At 38.7% G+C, this 10,098-nt stretch overlaps 1 protein-coding gene across 7 annotated transcripts in view; it reads right to left on the reverse strand.

The window, feature by feature from the left end:
* Nucleotides 1-10,098, reverse strand: part of PPARA (peroxisome proliferator activated receptor alpha) — a 73,464-nt gene that overhangs the window by 31,894 nt on the left and 31,472 nt on the right. For 3 of the 7 annotated variants that reach the window (XM_083800586.1, XM_083800584.1, XM_083800587.1), the window contains one exon: nt 7,189-7,315. The gene's annotated coding sequence lies outside the window, so the exon portion shown is untranslated. Of the gene's footprint in view, nt 1-1,022; nt 1,198-1,623; nt 1,720-7,188; nt 7,316-7,672; nt 7,693-10,098 lie in introns of those variants that run through there. The other 4 variants (XM_083800588.1, XM_083800589.1, XM_083800590.1 and 1 more) reach the window with 4 other exon arrangements.

Below are 10,098 nucleotides of genomic sequence, written 5' to 3' on the forward strand. Positions count from 1 at the left end.
TATATATTGGCAATAATTTCTTCCTGGCAGGACTGGTAATAACATACTCTTAAAACTAAGAATTCTTGGTGTCTTGTAAATAGAAATACCTGCCTTAAGTATAAATTCATAGTAAAACGAAGGCTGAGAAATAGTTAACTCATCATTTGTTTTGTGAGCATACTTATTATTCCTGTATGATTTCATCCTTGCTTATTCTTCAAAGCAAAGCAATGTTCCTACAACAAAAATACTTCAACTGAACACAAATGCTAGGCCTCAAATTCTGCAACACAATCTACAATACTTTAAGGATACCAAGTAGTTTTGTTACCTCGTAAAGAGATTTTTGAAGTTGTATATAACTGAGTTTAAACAACGTGATAAAAACGTGACAGCATTACATTGTGACAGTAACTAAATATGGAAGGTAGAATTCATATTGGTATTCACTGTCAGTAACATTAAAACAGTGGAAAAGGGGTAACTGCTGTTAGAAGAAATAAGACACTTTAATTTCTATTGATTTGCTTCCCAAGACCTAACATTTTCATACCATTGCAACCCCACATCATCCTATTGTGACTCCCTGATCTTTCCCTTCCTCACAATACTTCCCTCTCCCCACGCAACGTCCCTGAACTACTGACTGGGCAAACAGTGAGCACACGCTGTAAGCTGGCTCAGAGCTGCATGTTGCAACCAGTGCTCCTGTGCTGATTGGCAATTAACAGGCCAAATAGAACAGAGAATTGTTGAATTCTTATTGCATCATTTCCTCAGCTGGGTCAATAATGTGTTTTCCCTCTTTCTGTCGAGTTATCAACTTCCAAAAAAATTATGCGACTCCAATACCTTTGCAACCACCACTCCTCGGTCAAATTTGGCAAGACTTGCAGGTTCAAAGTTATTGGAAGAGGAAGGCAGACCATACTGCATATACCTGACTTTTTGAAGTAGCAAGACTAAAGAGATGAGAAAGTAATTCTGAAGACAGTTATCAATACATCAGTTTATGAGCATAACTCTTCTTTTGCACTTACTAAGGTTTGTAGAATACACAAATGGATGCCTGAAGTTATGTTAGTACTTGAAGTATTCTTCTAGTTTTCCAGGATCCCTCACTTTGACTCCTAATTGCATACTTTATTAAGAAAAAGACAATTGGCTGTCCTTGAAATAGTGGTTAAATTTTCACTTTGGCTGAGGACTTCTGACCTGTAGGCAAAAACAGTAGTTCTTACAGAGATTCTAATGGCAACATCTTTCCTGAATAAAGAAAAGAGCTATTGTCTTGGAACAATAGTTTTTTAATCGAGAGAGAGAGATGGATTCAATTAAAATTACTCAATGCAAACAGGTGAAAGATGGTTTGGATTTTCTAGAATATTGGTTTAAGATCGTTCCTTTTATCACTGAGATTATGCAAAGCTTCACTTGAATCTTCACTGTCCTTCAACCACAACCTGGGACTTGCAATCCCCTTCTTTAGGAGCACCTAGTCAGATAAAACTTCTCCACCTGGTGAATTCCCACATTTTGCAATTCTTATTTCATTACACAAGCCCCATCCTCAAAAATCAAAACAAAAAAAACCCACAACTTTGTATCTGTATGTGTAACTACAGTAGCTCTCCTACTTACGACCAGCATTCCTTTACAAGGTACATGAAGCCCTTCAGTTTCCTCTTTTCATCTACTGCTTAAACTTCCATCTAGGGTTGGTCTCATTGTTTTGGCCTGGGACAAAAACAAAGTTACTTTGATATCTAATGCTGCAACTTCTGATTCAGAGATCAACAACAAGAAAAATCTTTTTTGCCTCAAGTATACATCCTTTTCAGTTTCCAGCACTCTCCCCATCCCCAAATCTCAGGTTTCGGTTTTTGGCTTTACCCCAGCATGCTCAGCTTCAATAGTCTTTCAGCTGTCTTATCCTTCTCTTTCATAAGCTGTGTCAACCCACCCTCAAATCACCTCCTTCACCCCCTCGGGTCCTCTAGTCTTCCATCTCAGCTCCTCTAGTATCTGCACAGCTGCACTCTTCTCACCATCTGCAACCCCCTGCATGATTTATCATCAAATGTAACAGACCATGATTATTCACTATTTAAAAAGCTACAGTGGAATTTACATCTGTTTCTGGAAGAGATTCAAGAAGCCTGAATTCGCCTTCTTAGTGGAGAAGAACACCACTGTGCATTTTCTGTGGTTTTATTTCACTGATAAACTTCATTCCCCTGCCCAGACATACTAGCAAAGCATATTTGATAACCTAAATTCAGTTTAGTAAGATTTACATCCAATAAAAGAGACTGACCTTCAAACAAGTTATTACAGATTAAGGTTCTTTCTTCTGGAAATTAATTGAGTAATCCCAATGAGCTAGCTTTTGTACTCTTCTACCAGTAGACTAATGCCTTCTATAAACAGCACCTGGAATTGCTTGGTTTACTTATTCTTCAGTGTATTACAATTTTACTCATTCCTTCAGAGTATTTTTTACATGCTCTCATTGCTCAATGATTACATTTAAATAATAAAAAAACCTGCTAAAAATAAACTAAGTTTGATTTAATGGCGTGCCACAACTCAGAGCATCCAGAGTGGAATGTGAATCAAAATTCTTTCACTTTTTGTTGTTGTCAAGAAAAAGGTCTTCAGTTTTGTTCCAATAATTTAGAAATTCCTACCATAAGAAGCTTTTCTGCATGACAAATGTATCACCCAGAAACAAAGTTTACATTGAAGTAACATTGCAGACTGGAGTCCTAGCAACAGGTATGAATGCAATGAATCTACATCTTTTGGCAAATGGACATCAAGTACTTGTGCTTCCAAGCTACTGACATGTCAGAGGATATACTTGGTTCACATGACTTCACAGTTCTAAATCAGGTCACTTGCTACAGTATAGAGATCACAAGCCTCACACTCCTGCATGATCAAAAACATCAAAATATAACCAATTATTTTCCTGACATCTAAGCTCTCTGCTCATCCTTCACATGATGTAAAGGGTATCTACTTATTGGTTTAACAGCACTGTATTAACAATAGTATCACCACTGCTGCCTGCCTGCTACTCCACCTCTCCTCCCCACTTTTTTTTTTTTTTTAAACCAAGGAAGAAACTGAATTACAGCAAGGTGGGAAAAAGAAGACAAAAACAACCAACAGACCAATGAAACAGTCAGGACAAGAAATTTTGTTTACAGAGTCCCACATATACTTTCATATATCAGTTTGAATTTAATTTGTAAGACATTTTAGCTGACAGAATAGAACTTTGAGAAAGCAGTTACAAGGGGGACAGCACTCAGCCCTCTGCAAAGCCACACAGAAGTTTCAGGTTGCAAAATCAAGTTGCATTAAGGGTACAGCCAGCTTAAGTAACTAATAGCTCCATGACATCAAAAGGATGTCCCTGCCATAGCTCTGATATTGTCAGTCCTGCACTCTCCCCTCTTCATTTCCAGCCACGCAGCTCCAGCCTACCTTTGGGCTGGCTCCCACACTGTCTGACCTCTCTGGCCACATCTATAAGAGTAAATAAACCAGGGTCAGAGCTCAGGCTTGAGTCATACGTGTTAGTGTTCTCTCTGACACCATTTTGGCCCACACCAGCTTGGTATTCTCCCAGCCAAATGCCCAGACCTGGTTAAGGAAACAGCTATCTGTTCTGGGAGGAAGGCTGCTAGGTGTGTGCGGTATTGCCACTTCGCTCTGGGTCCAGAGAACAATCCCCAGCATATTTTATTACCTAGTATAGACACAACCTCAGTGAAACAATCTGGCTCATTAAACTGGTAGAAACATAACACAGGAAAAATGTAAATAGCTTGAGATAGCTGAACGGACTCACTGAAGGGCAGCAAAAAGGAAGGAAGGCTGGCATCCACGTTGCTGGCAGGAAAGGAAAGAAGCACGAAGAGAGAGCATGCCTGATCTTTAACAACAGTTGCTGGATCAGATCAGGCCATGATGTGCAACCACACCTCTCACTGCAAGCCTCGTATTTGCAGAGCTATCAGCAACAACACAGAGAGGGGACAGCTGATTCTGTTTTTTTCATACCCACATATCAGGTAGAAGAGAAATAAAATGAGTGATAGCTGCAAACTAAACAATTCTATCTTCTTCAAGGATAATCACTATTGAATTTCAATAGGATTTATAATCTTGAGAAAATGCAATTCCCTGTAACAGTTAGAATTATGGCAGCTCAGTGCACTGAAAATCAGGTGCCCAAAACATACATTTAAAAGCTGAGAATTTGGCAGCTGTTTGAAAACATTGGCCTGTTTATGTACAGCCACATCTCTATGGAAGCACAGTACACAAAAAGTACAGCTGCTGTTTTTTTCAAAAGCAGTATTCTGAGCTGCAAACTATTCTCGTCCCTTAGCTACATGTTTTCTAAAGCTGCTACCTGACTTGTTTCTAGTCAGTCTGGCCTGTGTAACTCCACACAGCAGTCTTTTGTTCCACGGTGGATAAGAATAATAATAAATAAAATATTAAAAAATATTTTCAGAGGTAAGAAACAGTTCAAAATTCTTACATGCTCTTCTCTCTGGGCAGCTATGTGCAATACGAGTACGCACACTGCACCATTTTTAAGTTTCAGGTATATACAGCTTAACAGTATAACTACATTTTATGCCACTCAGCAAAATTTCCAATAACCACCGTGTCAGAAACTACCACAGATAGAACGTTCTCCTGTTTACATAGCTCTCCTCTAGTGAAGCTGCATCCATACAGCATCTTCCATTTACAACAAATCTGCCTAGGAAAACCCAGTAATACAGCAAACGTACTCCAAACTGAATGTTTACCTACTGGCTAAGAAAAAGATTTGAAAAGTCACATTTAACCATTTCCAGCTTTGCTGACTAAACATCACTGTCGGGTATTCTGTGCATACCTGTGCTGGTTATTTTTTCCATTTTTTTGTAGGACTACTAACATTCATCATGAATCTAATTCTAGCCTCCATGAGAAACATATTTTTAAGCTGGCAATGTGTAGCTCCTGTTGTCTTCCCCTGAAAACTGCCAACAAGCCCACAATATTCACTATGACCCGTGGGCTGCAACACATGAGACTGGGTGAATTTGTGGATTGCTATAATGGAGCATTGCTCAGCCCCATTGCAAAGAATGCCAGCAAGCACTTCCTGGCAATAAATCCAGGAGTCTTGAAACCAGCCCTTCTTGACAAAACACTCATCTTCTCCCTCTTTCCACCCTCAAATCTAAGTTGTTTTATACTATATTTTTCAATTTAACTACTCCAGGGAATATTTTTCACACATGTTGAATAAACACACGAGGAGGCTTTGTTTTCTTTTATATGAGCCTGCACTATGACTCTAATGCCATGCACTTAATAACATCCTTGCTGAAGCAGTAACACTAACAGGCAAATGGGATGTATCAACAGTAATTGAAGTCTTCACTTTCAAAGAGATTTTGCTAGAAGACAAAAGTTCTTACCATCTGAACACTCACGTTATGGTTTAAATTCAACAGTTTCTTTTGTGAATTGCTGTATCAGTAATTTCTAGTAAACAATTAAAATGAAACAGGCATGTACAGTCTTATTTATGTAACAAAAAAAGAACTGCAATACAAGTCTACACGCAGATATTAGAAATTTTTCAGACGGTAGAGCTGTGCTGGATGTGTAGATATAACCATTAAGACAGTAAGCCCTGCATCAAAACCTTGATAGAACAGTTTGAAATGAGCCTTTTTTTTTTTTTTTGGTTAAATCTAAATAACATTAGGACAGACCGTGATAATGTTTTTCCATGCAAAATACATCACACTCCAAGCTACTCAACAGTAAATGCTCTCAGCTCCAGGATTTCATACACATTTGGATGAACAATAATTTACTCAGCCAGCAATTCACTTGCACACTGAACATCAGCTCTGGTTTCCTTTTACATACTTACCAACAAACTGGACTATTGAAATATGAAAATAGTGGACTAACTTGCTTTCACATGCATGTCAGCTGGCTGGAACCAAATGCCAAAAAACCTTACAACTTCAGTAGCTGCTAAGTGCCAAGTAGCAACTCTGAGTTTCTCAAGGCAGATGCATCTTTGACCAGGTTTCTTTCTCCATTTGGAAAGCTAAAGTGAATAATTTTTTAGTTTATAAATACATAAATAAATAAAACCATATGATTGTATATCAACATTTCTAGAGAGGGATAGGTAATTTGCCAAATGCTTGCAAATACTCCTCATATTGTTAGTGTTTCCACATGTATGAGACAACTTGAACTTAAAACAATAAATTTAATGAATGTAGTACTGCAACAAACTATCCTGTTTGCTTGCTCTCATCTTTCAATCTGCAACGTACAAAAAAAAAAAAAAGCTCACGCTTACAGCAGTTTAAAACACAGCAAGCAACCACACAAACCAGTGATGTAAGAAGCCTTTATCAGGATTAGAATTACCAGTGAATTGTATTTTACAATTTGTATCCATCTGTGCAAAAGAAGCCCTTTGCTGGACACAGAAATTATACTTCCCAGATATTTAAAAGACACATGCAATGCACTTATAAATAAATACTGTTTCATAAGCAGAAACCATTAGAACTGGTATGAGGAAGCAGAATCACATTTGGCAACATCTCAATGCAACATACAATCTGGTCACACAACGATCTGCTTATATCGATTTAGTGTTTTAAAAACACACTAGATATTATGCTTTTAAGAGAGAGATTTTAGTTTCTAACAATCACTTTTATTTTGAGTATAGAGATGATTTAGAGCCTCATCTTACAGGATAAGTACTTTTTCACTCAGTGTCTATTCAGCATTTTACAGACCTGTTCCTGTGAGATGCTGAACACTCTTGAACACTTTTAAAAACTTAAAAATATTAAGAATTCATCTAATTAAGAATTCTACTGGGTAGCGCCTTTACACAACTTCCTTCTATGTAAACGTCCAACATAGCAACAGACACTACAACATAAGGAAATATTACTTACACTGTTTTCCTGATTGTGCCACCTTTCGTGTCACCTATTTGTTTGTACATCTTGCTCAGATTTCTTTCCTTGTCAGTTGACTACATATTAATCACTCTTTACAGAAACTGTACCTCAGATTTTTTTCTTCTCTAGTTGTTCAAAAATATTGCCAAGGTAATTCTCAGTCCATGTATTTACTCACCACTTCACGCAGCATCTTGCAAGGTTGAAACAGAAGCTCTTTTCCATAATATGTTCCCTTTCCATTTCACGTGCACATTGGCAATAACAAGGGTCTCTTCATTAATAAAAACGTGCCAACATTCTTTCTTTAAAATAAAAAAATAAACAGTCAACAAATTTTCCCATAGCTTACTAATCTAACTTTATACTGATATCATATAATGTACTGCTTTTTTATGTTCATGTCTCTTCAGAAAAAACAACACTGTCACTTCACTTGAGCTAAACCTGTTTTGTTTTTTTTTTTTAAATGGCTGAGGTTGTAAATACAACACTTAGTTTTACAGAAGGACTACACTGACATCTAGCTAACTAGGCTCTGTGACTGGTACATGCCAATATCATTCCAAGCTTATTTCTTCATGCTAAAAAAATAATAATAATAAAATAAAAAGCCCTCAGTTAAGACCACTTCAGTCAAAGCCCTGTGGTATTTTAATTACCTGTTATAAAACAAAATACTTTTACCCCTAAGAAGAGTTCTCACAGAAGTTATAGTCTTTATGTAGACAGACTGTTATGGATCCTGAGGTACACACACACGTCCCACAATATGTCTTTGGGGTGTGGTTGGTACTTGAAAGGCCAATTGCAAAGGGAGAGATTTTATTGTTACATACTTTACAAGGCCCGTACTGAAAAAAAAAAAAAGCACATACATAGCTATATAAAAATAAATACTGCTTTGATTAAGTTGACTCCCCAGTCCACTCAACTCAAAAACAAACAAGTTAAATTTAGGGAGATTTTGCAAGAGCAGACAGATTAAATTAAAAATGTTAAAATTCATGAATGCTGTAAGAATGTTTGTATTTATAATAGATACAAATTCAATTTCGTTTATTCTCCCAGACAAGTAAGGCATTCTCTTCTTCATCTCATAACAAATATTCCAGTTGCAAGAGAAGCAACTAGGAACTGAAATCACAGCAGGTAAGCCAAGGCAACATAAACAAGAAAAAAGCCCTATTTGCAATTTTGAAGAAAGCACTTCTTCTGAAAACTGAGAACTGAAAAAAAATTTACTTTGCCCTCCTTGACCACTTCAGGTAAAGAGTGAACACTGTAATCCAATTTCTAGAACAAGATGAATATCCTAGGCCACTTATCCTACTGTGCTGTAGGACACAATCTTCTCTAATGTTTTTGTAACACTCAACACAAAATATTAAAAACATAATGACACTAAATCACAACAGAAATGCAACCCCTATTCTTTGCTTTAAATTTCATAATTCCCTGTGAGAAGACTACAGTTTTGAGGGGCATGAACAGAAAATGAAGACATTAAAAAAGCAACAACAAAACTGAACTGCAAGTGAGAAAAAGGCTTTCAGGACGTACAAGATTATCACAGGCAAGCAAAACTCTCTATGCCGCCTGAGTGTACAGGATGAGAGTCAATACAAGGCATCAGCAGATTGATAAGAACTTTTTTTTGGACTATGTCAAGTGCTCCTTCCAAACATGGGAAAAGCAAGAGGGCATGCTGGCCACGCAGTTGTACAAACCTCTGATAAGGTCTGGGCACACACTCATCCTTCTGAAACAATACCTTGTGCTACTTAAAATCCAACAAGTTGCCACGAAAAGTAACTGAGAGCCAAGGGCTGCTGGATGGACAGCTAATGCCAACTAACAAAGGTTATGATACTGGTTTAGCTTAGCGTAGGCTTGTGACCACATCACATGAACCACCACTGCCGTCAGTTTCAGCATGAGACCAGGTATCTTCAGTGTTATGGCAACAATTCAGAGTTTATAAAGGAAACGCTTTTCAGTTTTGCTACCTGCAAAGACCACGTGAATCACAACCCTACGATCTGTGTTTGATGCTATTAGGAAAGTCAGTGCATGTTCTATAACACAAGTACAGTTTGATTAAACCTTTCCGTCCCAGCAAAACTTATGCAATGTCTTTATTTGTGAAGTACTACTAAGGCATCCAATGCCACCAACATGCCAAACATCTTTAGTCCAGATAATCCTGGCTGACGATGCCTGTACTCATACAGCTTTCATCTGAGAGCCTAGGAGCAGCTACTCGTGCGAGTGAGACTGTGCTAATCTTAATATGAATACACAAGGCAAGACCTTGTAACACTCCTTTCCGTTTCTGTTTGAACATTATCTTTTCCACCTGCTTTACAGGTGGCAAGCGGACAGCCTGGTAGGAACCATCAGGAACACGTTTTGCTTGTCAAACCACAGAAGTCGATACAGGGGGAGCTCCCACAGACCCACTCCTTGCTCCACAGGTATCCTGCTCTCCTCCAGCCAACTGATCATGAAAAAAGTACACCCTGACCAGCCAAGCCAAGGCAACCTCCAAGTGCAAATCCTCCATCTGGTTCCCAAACAGGACAGGCAATTCAAATGCACCACACCAAAGCGACAGGACAGCAGCAAGCTGGCACCTTGTGCAGCAGAACATCACCTTCCACCTCTCCATTCCCCGAGCCCCAGCATCCTGACATCTCCCTGAAGTTTCTAGAATTGCTTTTTGGACTAGAAACACGAGCTTCAAACACCAGGGATGCCCCTCCTTGCCCTTGGACCCCCAGGATGCAGCCCAGCAGTAGAACATGGCAGTAACGTGAAGTAAAACCAAACTAAACCAAACCAAACCAATCCAAACCCAACCAACCCAAACCAAACTCATCCACAAAATCACAGGATCATAGGATCCCAGAATGGCTGGGGTTGGAAGGGACCTCTGAAGGTCACCCAGTCCAACCCCTCACCGAGCAGGATCACCTAGAGCACACTGCGCAGGATGGCATCCAGGCGGGTCTTGAATATCTCCAGAGAAGGAGACTCCACAGCCTCTCTGGGCAACCTGTGCCAGTGCTCTGTTACCCTCACTGTA

The sequence above is a fragment of the Anser anser genome, assembly GCF_964211835.1.
Source record: "Anser anser genome assembly, chromosome: 1".
NCBI lineage: Eukaryota > Metazoa > Chordata > Aves > Anseriformes > Anatidae > Anser > Anser anser.